Source organism: Pongo pygmaeus, chromosome X (genome assembly GCF_028885625.2).
Source record: "Pongo pygmaeus isolate AG05252 chromosome X, NHGRI_mPonPyg2-v2.0_pri, whole genome shotgun sequence".
NCBI lineage: Eukaryota > Metazoa > Chordata > Mammalia > Primates > Hominidae > Pongo > Pongo pygmaeus.
Window position 1 is genome coordinate 106,981,966 of NC_072396.2, and position 11,750 is coordinate 106,993,715.

At 38.5% G+C, this 11,750-nt stretch overlaps 1 protein-coding gene across 22 annotated transcripts in view; it reads left to right on the forward strand.

The window, feature by feature from the left end:
- LOC129023809 (ras-related protein Rab-40A-like) overlaps positions 1-11,750 on the forward strand; it is a 194,516-nt gene that overhangs the window by 155,662 nt on the left and 27,104 nt on the right. The window lies entirely within an intron of this gene.

Below are 11,750 nucleotides of genomic sequence, written 5' to 3' on the forward strand. Positions count from 1 at the left end.
CGGGTGCGGTGGCTCACGCTTGTAATCCCAGCACTTTGGGAGGCTGAGGCAGGCAGATCACCTGAGGTCAGGAGTTCGAGACCAACCTGGCCAACACAATGAAACCCCATCTCTACTAAAAATACAAAATGTAGCTGGGCATGGTGGTGGGCGCCTGTAATCCCAGCTACTCGGGAGGCTGAGGCAGGAGAATAGCTTGAACCTGGGAGATGGATGTTGCAGTGAGCCAAGATCACACCACTGCACTCCAGCCTGGGGAACAGAGCTGGACTCCATCTCAAAAGAAAAGAAAAGAGAAGAAATATCCATACCATGTATACCATCCATCAATGAAAATGACTGTCTACAACTACAGACAACAAAATGTAAATTACATATATATTATGTTGGTTGAACACAGCCAGACACAGGAAAACACGTGTTTTATGATTTCAGGAAATTTTTTTTCTAACCTTCCAATAGTGTTTGGGGAAGGAGAGAAAAATCAACACTCAATATCCTTTAAACTTTTTTTTAATTTTTAATTTTTGTGGGTGATAGGTGTATATATTTATGGGGTACATGAGATATTTTGATACATGCATGCAATGCATAATAGTCACATCATGGAAAATGGGGTATCCATCCCCTCAAGCATTTTTCCTTTGTGTTACAAACAATCCAATTATATTATTTTAGTTATTTTAAAATGTACAATTAAATTATTATTGATTATAGTCACCCTGTAGTGCTATCAAATACTAGGCCTTATTCATTCATTCTATTTTTTGTACTCATTAACCATCCCCACTCTCCGTCACCTCCCCGCCTCTACCCAGACTCTGGTAACCATCCTTCTACTCTCTATCTCCATGGGCTCAATTATTTTTTGAGTTTTGGTCCCACAAATAAGTGAGAACATGTGATATTTGTCTTTCTGTTTCTGGCTTACTTCACTTAATGTAATGACCACCTGTTCCATCCATGTTGTTGCAAATGACAGAATCTCTTTATTTTTATGGCTGAATAGTACTCCATTGTGTATATGTACTACATTTTCTTTTTCCATTAATCTGTTGATGGACACTTAGGTTGCTTCCAAATCTTGGCCATTATGAATAATGTTGCAACAAACATGGGAGTGAAGATACTCTTCGATATACTGATTTTCTTTCTTTTGGATGTATAGCCAGCAGTGGGATTGCTGGGTCATATGGCAGCTCTATTTTTAGATTTTGAGGACCCTCCGTACTGTTCTCCACAGTGGTTGTACTAATTTACATTCCCACCAACAGTGTATGAGGGTTCCCTTTTCTCCACATCTTTGCCAGCATGTGTTATTGCCTGTATTTTGGAGAAAGCCATTTTAACTGGAGTGAGATGATATCTCATTATAGTTTTGTAGGAAGTGCAGAAAACTCATTTTAGAGCTTTAACTTTGGTTGGAAAAAAGGAAAGAGAGAAAAAAAGTGGGGGGAGGAAAGATATCCAATCCTGTGGCTGAATAGGCAGTGGGGGGTTAAAGGAAGAATTTTTTAAAATCTTCAATTTCTTGAAATTTCAATAAGTTTAAAAGCTAATGTGAAGAACCCATTTCATCTCATATTTAACCCTTGAATTTTCCTATATATTATTTTGTTTCTTACTCTCCTATTTCCACTTTAGAGCTCATGAGATGTCTCCAATGGACTAGTATATGTTTTGAGCTCAATACAAATATAGTTATTAGATGAGAAAAGAACGGACAATTGTGTGTCACAGAAATGCTAGTAATTTCTGGATTTTTGCCTCTCAGGGAGGTAGCAGATGGCTGAAATCCTGGTGTGATGTGACTGGATCATGCATGATCTGAGGACCCTTGCCCTGGTGACTGGTGGACAGGTTCATATTTTTCCTATAAACATATTAACATACCAAACTGTCCAGAAGCAGCTATTAAGCAAACACCATACTTTGCTTTCCTCATGCAATCTATCACAGAGCTCTTCAGGTGACTTCACAAGTATGTTTGTCATTCCAGTGTGGGGGAACTTGATCTGAGTCTGCTAAGAGGCATGATGTTGAACGACTCCTGTGACCTTCTGATAATACCTAAGAATACAGAAAACCTTCTATCTCAAAAACTTTGAACTCAAGGCATATCAGAGAGATATTTGCTTCTTTCTTCTAGATGTTTGTGTTCTTATTAGGAGAAACAATGAGAAATGATTTTTCACAATGTCTCCTGAGCCCTGAGGCTCAGTCAGCCCCTACTGCTGTGTCTCAACATTTAAAGGCCATTGAAGTCCCACTCCATTCCATATACTTTGGACAACGTTTCTCATTTATGCCTGGGGACAGCTCTGTAACAATTGTATAATCAGTTCCATTTCACAGATGACTAAGCTCAGGCTCACAGAGTCTAAGTCACCTCCCTAGGTAAGTGGCAGGATTGGAATGAGGTTCCATCCCTCACCCTCCCTAGAGGATCCTTAGCACCTCTCTTTTAGAAGTTGGGCTTCCAGAACTTGAGAAATGGTCATATTCCACTCTCTTGCTATTGTGGCCCCAGACGTGCTCACTCTTCAACCTCTCAAGGTGATGAAGGTGATAGAAGAGATAAAATCCCTATCAGCAGCTAGTTTTTAGTTATTCTAAAGTTTTCCTCATTTTGTCTTCATGCCTCCTGGTCCCTGAATGATCTAATTTCCCTGAGGGCTGCCATTCCAAAGGGAGCATTCAACTTTTTCTTAAAAAAAAATATATGATCTGTAAAGTTTTTAAGTCATAATATTTTTGAAATTGAAAATCAATTTCGATAGTAATAAAAAAATTAAGAATTATCTTAAAACATTGGAGAAAGTACTTGCAAACTGTACCATATATAGGATTAGTATCCATAATTTGTAACACACACTAATGACAAAGATATTGGTAATTCATTTCAACAGAAAATTTACATAAAATAAACATGAACAATAATCTTGTTAAATATGCCAAAACCAAAAGTACTAATAAAATGCAAATACTTAAAAATCCTGAGAATTTATATAAAGTGGAAAAAAATTGCAACAGAAGATGAGGACTGTGATTGTACTTTTGGAGAAGACTATGTGAATCGGGTGAATGTGTTCATGTGCACCTCACCTACAGGGACACATCTGAAGAATATGCAACATCCTTAGGACAACAGATCCCTTGGGTCAGAGGTTGGAGTAGGGCTAGTGAGAGATTCAGATGAATTACAATTTGTAAATGTGCTGTTGATTGCGATTCCTGTTGTCAGAAGGTGACTCTGACTGCTGTGTGGGGAATGGACTGGAAAGGGACAAGATAGGGAGTGGGGATAACCATAAGGAAAATATTGCAGAAGTCCAGGGAAGAGGCACAGGTGGATGGGACCAGGGCTGCAGCTGTGTGCAGGTAGGGAGGAGTGAACCTGGACAGGGCGTGTTTGGAGGTACGGCAGGCAGAACTTGAAGTGGCTGTGCGTGTAGGGTGCATGGGGATAAGGCACAGTCAAGGATGACCCCTCAGCTTTTTGTATAGCCATGTGGAGAAATGGCACAGTTTTCTGAGAGCAGTCCTTCCATGTGTTCTTGAGATATTCTCAAGGTAATTAGGTCATCCAAACGTGGTTGTAGTGAAAAGAAGTTATTTTAAAATGCATCAGTTGATGATTAAGATTCTGTTGTATTAAACTTTATTGAAGACACAAGCAAACTGTCAAACTTTTAGAACTTGAAAAATCTCAACATGCAAACTCACATTTAATGAGCAGTTTACTATATGCCGACCACTGTTCTAAGGGCTTTCGTGCCTCAACTCAAGTAATTCTCAAAACAACAACCCATGAGGTGGGGATAATTGTTTTCCCCATTGTACCTTAAAGACAACTGAAGTATAGAGTAATTCTGTTACTCTCACAAGGTCACAGAGAGCCAGTTATGCTGATATCTCTGCAGTAGAATTTTTAAAATTATGGGATTCCTGACCAAAATGGCAAGGCAATATTTGTTTAAAAATATTTTGTCTTCTTAGGTCAGTACTCTATTATCCTTGTTTTACAGATGAAGCATTTGAGCTACTGCAAGGTGAAGCAAAAGTATTCAAAGTCCCACAAATTTAGGAAGCAGGGTTGGGCCCTAGTCTGTCTCCACAGCCGACACTCCTAACCAGTATACTTAGAAAAGAGGAAAAGACATTTGCCAGACCATGTCAGCCAGTGGTGGTTGATGGTAGACAGGACCATATGTCTTTGAGTGATAACTATCCTTCAGTAGCCTTTCTTCCATGTACCAGATGATATTTATTTAAGAAAAACAAACAAGATAATAATTGTAAAAACAAAAGAGTATAATTATTTTTAAAAAGGTAATAATCATCACAGTTAAGTTTTCCTTAGACAACCTGGCTGTTGAAATAATTCCTTGGACTTCCACAGTTAATTCTATTCCCTTTCAGGAACTCAGAGTGCATTTACAAATGGAAATCACATTTATTCTTGTTTCTATCCTTCAACTAGTTGAAAGGCAGGGCTGGTCTGATTTCCTTTGATGGGTGAGGCCATTTCTCCTGGGGATGCACCAAAGAGTGGCATTTCTGAGTCATATGACATGTGTATCTTCAGCTCAGTGGATACCGTCAAACAGTTTTTCAAAGTGGTTGTTCCAATCTATATTCCCACTAGCAATGTTGAGACTTCTACTGCTCCACATCCTCACCAACACCTGGTATTTTGTATCTTTTTCATTTTTCTCTTTCTGGTAGACATGTAATAGTATCTCCTTGTGATTTTAATTTTACTTTCTCTTTAACTCTCCTTGAAGTGTTGTCTCTTAAAAGCTATCTGTTGTTTAAAAAAAAAAACCTTTCTATTTATTTGCTTAGAAAACTGGATCTTTCATCCTTAGGAGGGTGCATTATGGATTTTGCTGATTGGATTCTTATTGTGTTGTTTATTAATTTCCTCTAGCCTCTCTTATTTCTTTTAAATTGGTAATTAGATTTAGAAGTTTGATCAAATTCAGCTTATTCAGCAAGAGTACCTCAGAAGTGGTGTCCTTTATTACTAAAGCGTCAAATTAGTAGGCTCATTGGGTCTGGTTGTCTCTCCTCCTGTAAGCTTGAAACTGATCACTGTATTTCAGTGTTGTCACCCTGATCCATCCATTATAAAATTTCCAGTAGCATTTCATCATAGGATATTTGAACCTCTGAAGTAGACACCCAAAACCTATTTAATAAACTAACTAGATGTAGACATAGGAGTATGCAAGGAAACAAAACTATGTATATGACCTGTCCATCTTTTTGTAAACATGAATTTTTCAAAGAGAGTTGTGGTCATGCTGTACTTATTGTTTCATTATCTACTTTGAGGAAAATTTTGTTTCTGTTTATACAAATTATGCCTTTTCATTGGAAGAAATACAGAATGCTCTCAGCTGGTGCCCAGAGTCAGAATTGCAGAAATGAAAGTCAACCAAGAGCTTGGAAAGGGGTAGGAGATTTGAGTGGAGTAAGGGAGGCACATGTATTCTATTGTATAGAACTGTAGAGAACAAAGCTTTCTGGAATTTCCTATATGCATGTTTCCAAAGCAATGAATATGTGGGCATCATAAATATAATCAGGTCACAATTATAGTGTTTTTTGTTTTTAACATTTTGAACAATGAAATTTCCACATTTAAAACACTAGGGAATTGCAAATTTATAAAACAAATATCCTCTATCTCCCTCCAAGGCAAATATACTGATTTATTAAATAAATCTTTTTAATATACTATTTTTATACCACAGCATATGAACATGATTCTTAGTCAATAAATGTATTTCTACACTATCATTTTGTGACTAAGGTCACAGATTTTCCTGATTTACAAAACATTATCATAATGACTTTGTCACATTATTAACTTTTTTATTGTTTAAGCCATATGAAACATAATTGAAATGTATATTAGAAATTAAAAATATTCTGTCCAAATCTTCTCCATCTCCATAATACAAAGATAGCCTGTATTTATTCGTATCTATTCTCCAGATCTTTTTTCTCTCCATGTAGTACACTAACTTATTTTTAGCCACACACACATACCTATAAACCCATGTAGAGAGAGATAGATATATATATATTTTCACAATAGAACCATATACTACATTATAATTTATGACTTTCTTGATTGACTAAATCTTATTCTTTTTCATTTTGTGTGTGTGTGTCTACAAGTGTTTTGGGGAGATTAATATTGGTTTTTATTGTATTGTCTCTTGATATCATTGACCTATCTCTGTTGTTTAAGAGTACTTCATACACAGAGGATAAAAATCTAGGTTAAATATGCATACAGCATTTATATATTAACATATAAAAGCTACCTTATCTAACATTTGTAGTGTAACTTGCGTGTTTAACTGTAGTGGGTAGAATTGTGTCCCCCTCAAAACATGTCCCAATCCTAACCCACCCAAACTTTATTTGGAAATAGGGTCTATGTAGATATAATTAAGTGAAAGATCTCCAGAAGTAAATATCCTGAATGTAGGTTGATGCCTAACTCCAATGACTCGTGTCTATATAAAAGAAAGCAGAGGGAGATTTGACACATGCAAGGAAGAAGGCCGTGTGAAGATTGAGGTAGAGATTGGAGTTATGCTGCCTCAAACCAAATAAAGGAGGAGCTGGAAGAGCTAAGAAAGGATTATCCCCTAAAGCTTTTGGAGGCAGTGTGGTCCTGCCTACAACTTGGTTTTGTACTTTGGGCTTTGGTTTTATACTTCTGAACCATGAGATAATGAAATTCTGTTGTTTAAATGTGCAAAGTTCGTGATAATATGTTATGGTGGCCCTAGGAAACTATTCATTGGCTGATACCCTATTTTTCATGTCTACAGTGATACTAATGCCAGTAAGATATGTAAAAAGAATTTAAAATGACTAACATTTCTTATGAACTATATGCTTTTAATGTATTGAGTCAGTCAGTGCTCACAGCTGTTTTACAAGATAGATACTGTGACTAATCCTTATTTTATAGATGAAAAACTGAATGACAGAGAGAATAAAGACTTTGCTTGATACTGCATAGTTAGGGAGTGGGACAGCTTGGATTTGTGTCCAGTACCTCATGCTCCAGAGCCTGTCACAGATTTGTGTTAAATTTAAAGAAACAACTGGACAAGCATGCATATTTTATGAGTTCATTGAAAGCAATACTCAGTATGGTTATATATGTAAACAAAAAACTGGACCTAGTGACCAAAAGGGGGACTGTAACCTTGGCGAGATCATGTTCATTGCAATCCTGGGGATAGAAGCCACAGTGCAGTGGGATAAAGAGTAAATGGGAAGTAATGTTAATAGAGAATGTAGAAAATTAGAAAATTTTTTGAAGGAGAAGGAAAAGACAGAGTCAAAGAGGGAGAGAGGGAGGGGAGGGGGAGGGGAAAGGAAAGGGAGAGGCGGGGAGAGAGAAGAGGGGAGAGGAGAAAAGAAAGATATCCTGTGGCTGAATTGAATTGATGATGTATTAGGCCATTCTTGCATTGCTGTAAAGAAATGCCTAAGACTGGGTAATTTATAAAGAATAGATGTTTAATTGGCTCATGGTTCTGCAGGCTTACAAACATGGCACCAGCATCTGTTTAGCTTCTGAGAAGGCCTCAGGGAGCTTTTACTCATGATGGAACATGAAGCTGAAGTATATATGTCACATGGTGAAAGCAGGAGAGAGAAAGTGGCCGGGGGGGGGGGGGTGCCACACACTTAACCAGATCTCAGGAGACTCACTATCATGAGGACAGTACCAAGCCTTGAGAGATCTGCCCCCATGACCCAAACACCTCCCACCAGGACCAACCTCCAACATTGGGGATTAGAATTCAACATGAAATTTGGCAGGGACATATATTCGAACTGTATCAGGTGATGAGGAACAAAAAAGGATTTTTAAAACAAAAAAGAATTGTCAATTCTTTGGAGTTTGAGAAAGTTTAAAGTTAATTTGAAGAAACCATCTCCTCTCAAATGTGAACCACCAAGTTACCCATATATTCATTTGAATTCTTACCCTGTTTCCACTTTAGTTAATGAGACACCTCCAGTAGACTAGTATGCTTTTAAAGCTCAATACACTTTTAGTTATTACCTAATGAAAGAATAGAAAATTGTCTGTTATAGAAATTCTTGTAATTCCTAGATTTTTGCCTCTCAAGGAGGCAGCGGGTAGCTGAAATCCTCTTGTGATGTAGCTGGATAATGTGTAATCTGAGAACCTTGCACTGTTTACTGCAGAATGGGTCTACAATATTCCTATAAACATATTAAAATACTGAGCAGTGTTGGAACACTCATTAGACAATTGCCACTCCTTGTGTCCCTGATGTGATCTGTTGTGAGCTCACCAGGTGAGTTCACAAACGCTCCTGTCTTACCACTATGGGGAAGTGGATTTGGGTCTGCTCAGAGGCATGATGTTGAATAGCTCTTAGGAAATTTCAAGCACCTAAGAATGCAGAGACCTTTGGTCTCTAAAACTTTGAACTTAAGGCATTTCAGAGAGAGATTGCTTCTTTCTTCACGATGTTTGTGTTGTCATTAGGAGAAACAATGAGAAGTGATTTTTTTCATGATGACTACCTTAGCCTTGAGGCTCAGCCAGCCCCTGATTCTGTGTACCAATACTTAAAGGCCACTCCCTGCTGTATATTCTCAACAGATTTTCTCATTTACCCCTCAGGACTGCTCTGTAAGGTTGGTATGGTCAATCCCATTTTACAGCTAACCAAGCTCAGGCTCACAGAGCCTAAATCACTTTTCCAAGTAAGTGGCAGGATTGGAATGAGGTTCCATCCCTCACCTTCCCTAGAGGACCCTGAGCACCCCCTTTTAGAAGATGGGTTTCCAGGGCTTGAGAAACGGTCAGATTCCACTCCCCTGCTATTGTGGTCCCATGGGTTCCCACTCAACAACTCCTCTGAAGATGACAGGGGAAGTGAAATCCTGTGCTTTGTGCTGTGAGATCTGGTTGTAGGGCCACATGAGAGGGCTGATCCCTAAAGTGGCAAGTGGGCTTAGGCAGAAGCTCAGGTGTTGGCCTTGGGACAGGTGAGCTGCAGAGAAGGAAAGAAACATGCACTGAATTACTGTAAGCAAATGCACTTTACACCTCATCTCCTTTAATCTTAACTGCTACCCAAGGTCATTATCACCATTATTCAAATTAGGCTGCTGCCTTTAGAGGAGTTTACATAAATCAGGGAGACAACCTTGTTGTTTCCTAATCAGCACAAACTCTGTAATACTCTAAACTTTTATCATTTCTCTTCATTCCTCCAGGGCCCTGAATGCTCTAATCTCCCTCCAGGCTGGCAGTACCTGCTCCCCAGGTGTTTTTCAATGTTTTTTCTTTGAAATTTAAGATCTGTATAATTTTAAAGTCAAATTTTGAAGTTTAATTGGGTTAGTATCCATGATTTGTGAAACATAGTAACAAAATGATTGGCAACTATTTCAACAGAGAATTTAAATGAAATGTACATGAACAATTAACATACTAAAATATGCCAACCCCACAAGAACTAATAAAATGCAAATATTTTAAAATCTTGAGAATTTATAATGACAAGATGCAAAAGATAAGTACTGTGATTGCACTTTTGGAGAAGACAGTGTGTGTGTAAGTGAACGTGTTGATGTGTACCTCACCTTCAGGGACATGTCTGGAGAGTATGCACCATCCTAGGAACAGCAGACCCCTTGGGGTTAAGGAGTGGGAGTTGACCAGTGAGAGCTCAGGTTAATTTTGATTTATCAATATACTCTTGTGTACTGTTCGAAAATTGGTATTTGGGAATAAAAGTATTTTGATGAAAATTTGAACACACAAGATACTTTGGAACAAATTGTCAAAGTTAAGGTGTACATTATGTTCATTAATTTGAAAAAGCATTCATTATATTCTGTTTTATTGTGAAAGAAGTAAATAACAAGTCCAATTGACAGAGGTTTTGTGTGTGTGTGGGTTTGTGTGTGGGTGTGTCCTCTAGCTCTACCACCCCAAATACGCAATAATGGATGCAACTTTATCTTTAGTTCCAGCGGGGATTGGAACCAATATCAGTTTCATATATTCTGGAACATGATGGATACATGGAAATTGCTACCATTAGATGAATAATTCCAGAAAACTGTGGCTGATACCTTGGAGCTAACCTCCAACCTCCATCCCTCCCTCTTCCTGAGTCCCTGGTTTGAGATTATCAGAGCTGCCTTTCTGTCTCTGGCCACTAGGAGGCATCACAGCTATCTCTGTTTTTGTACATTTTGCAGAGTAACATGTTTCAAAATGACTTGTTTACTTTGATTCCAGTTCTGTTTGGAAAATTCACATGTATATTAAAGCAGGTCCATTTGCTGTTGACTCCTAAATCTACATCGCATTCACTGATTTATCATCTCTTCCCTTCTCAGTGTAGGTTGAAATGTCCACACTGTCGGAGGGGGCAGGGGCGGGGGCGGGGGGCGGGGGGTCCCTCCCAAAGAGCAAGTCATTCACTCTCCATAACTCTATCCCTGTACAGGCTTCTCAGACCTTCTCACACTCTCTTTCAGTCTTCCCCTCTCCAGGACTCTATAGATACAGTTCCCCAGATGCTACTCCAGCCTCCGACCTCTCTCCGTCACCTTTCTACAGCCCCGTCACTGCTACCTGGTGTTTCATTGTGTGGATGCCCTGGAGCATATGTTTTTACATTTACACCGATCAGTTTTTTTTTCTTACCAGCATGGGGAACTGGATTTGTGTCTTCTCGGAGGCATGATGTTGAACAGTTTTCGTGAGATTATGAAACTCACAAGAATGTAGAGAACTCCATCTCTAAAACTCTGAAATCAAGGTGTATCAGGGAGATTTGCCTTCTTTATATGGATGTCTGTGTTTTCATTAGGAGAAACAGTGAGTAATGATTTTTCACGATGCCTGCCTTGGCCTTGAGGCTTAGCCAACCCCTACTGCTATATCTCAATATTTAAAGGGCCATTGAAGTCTCCCACTCCATGCCATATACCCTGGACAGGTTTTCCCATTTATGCCTGGGAATAACTCCGTGAGGATGGTATAGTCAGTCCCATTTCACAGATGACCAAGCTCAGGCTCACAGAACCTAAGTCGCCTCTTGAGGTAAGTGGCAGGATTGGAATGAGGTTCTATCCCTCACCCTCCCTAGAGGACCCTGAGAGCACCTCCCTTTTAGAAGATGGGCTTCCAAGGCTTGAGAAATGGTCAGATTCCAGCATTCAGATCATGGCGATGTCTTTAGGGGAGTTTGTGTAAATTAGGGAGACAACTTTGTTATTGTTTGTTCTGTATTGATGAGTATTTAGAATGCTTCTCATTTTTTCCTTTTTAAAAAGATTTCAGCAATACTGTAGCAAATAACCTCTTACCTGGCTATTTTGTTCATGTGAAAAGTGTTTCATCCATTACATGCTTACACATCTATCCCTTGGGGCTTGATTTCAATAATTTAAACTCCCTTATATGTGTCTGAGCATTCTCATTTCTTTAACCATCTTTATATCTGTTGTAGTTACAATATTTAAATGCATTTATAACTGATAAGTGTGTTTCCATTTCCTTGATGTATTTGGTCCCTCATCCTGCCCCCATACACAGACACACACAGAGCCACTTTTTACCTTTCTCTTTTGCAAATTAAAAAAAAATTCTTATTCAGTTTTTTCTACATTTAAATTTTGTCAAACGATAGGTGATAAAAGTATATTTA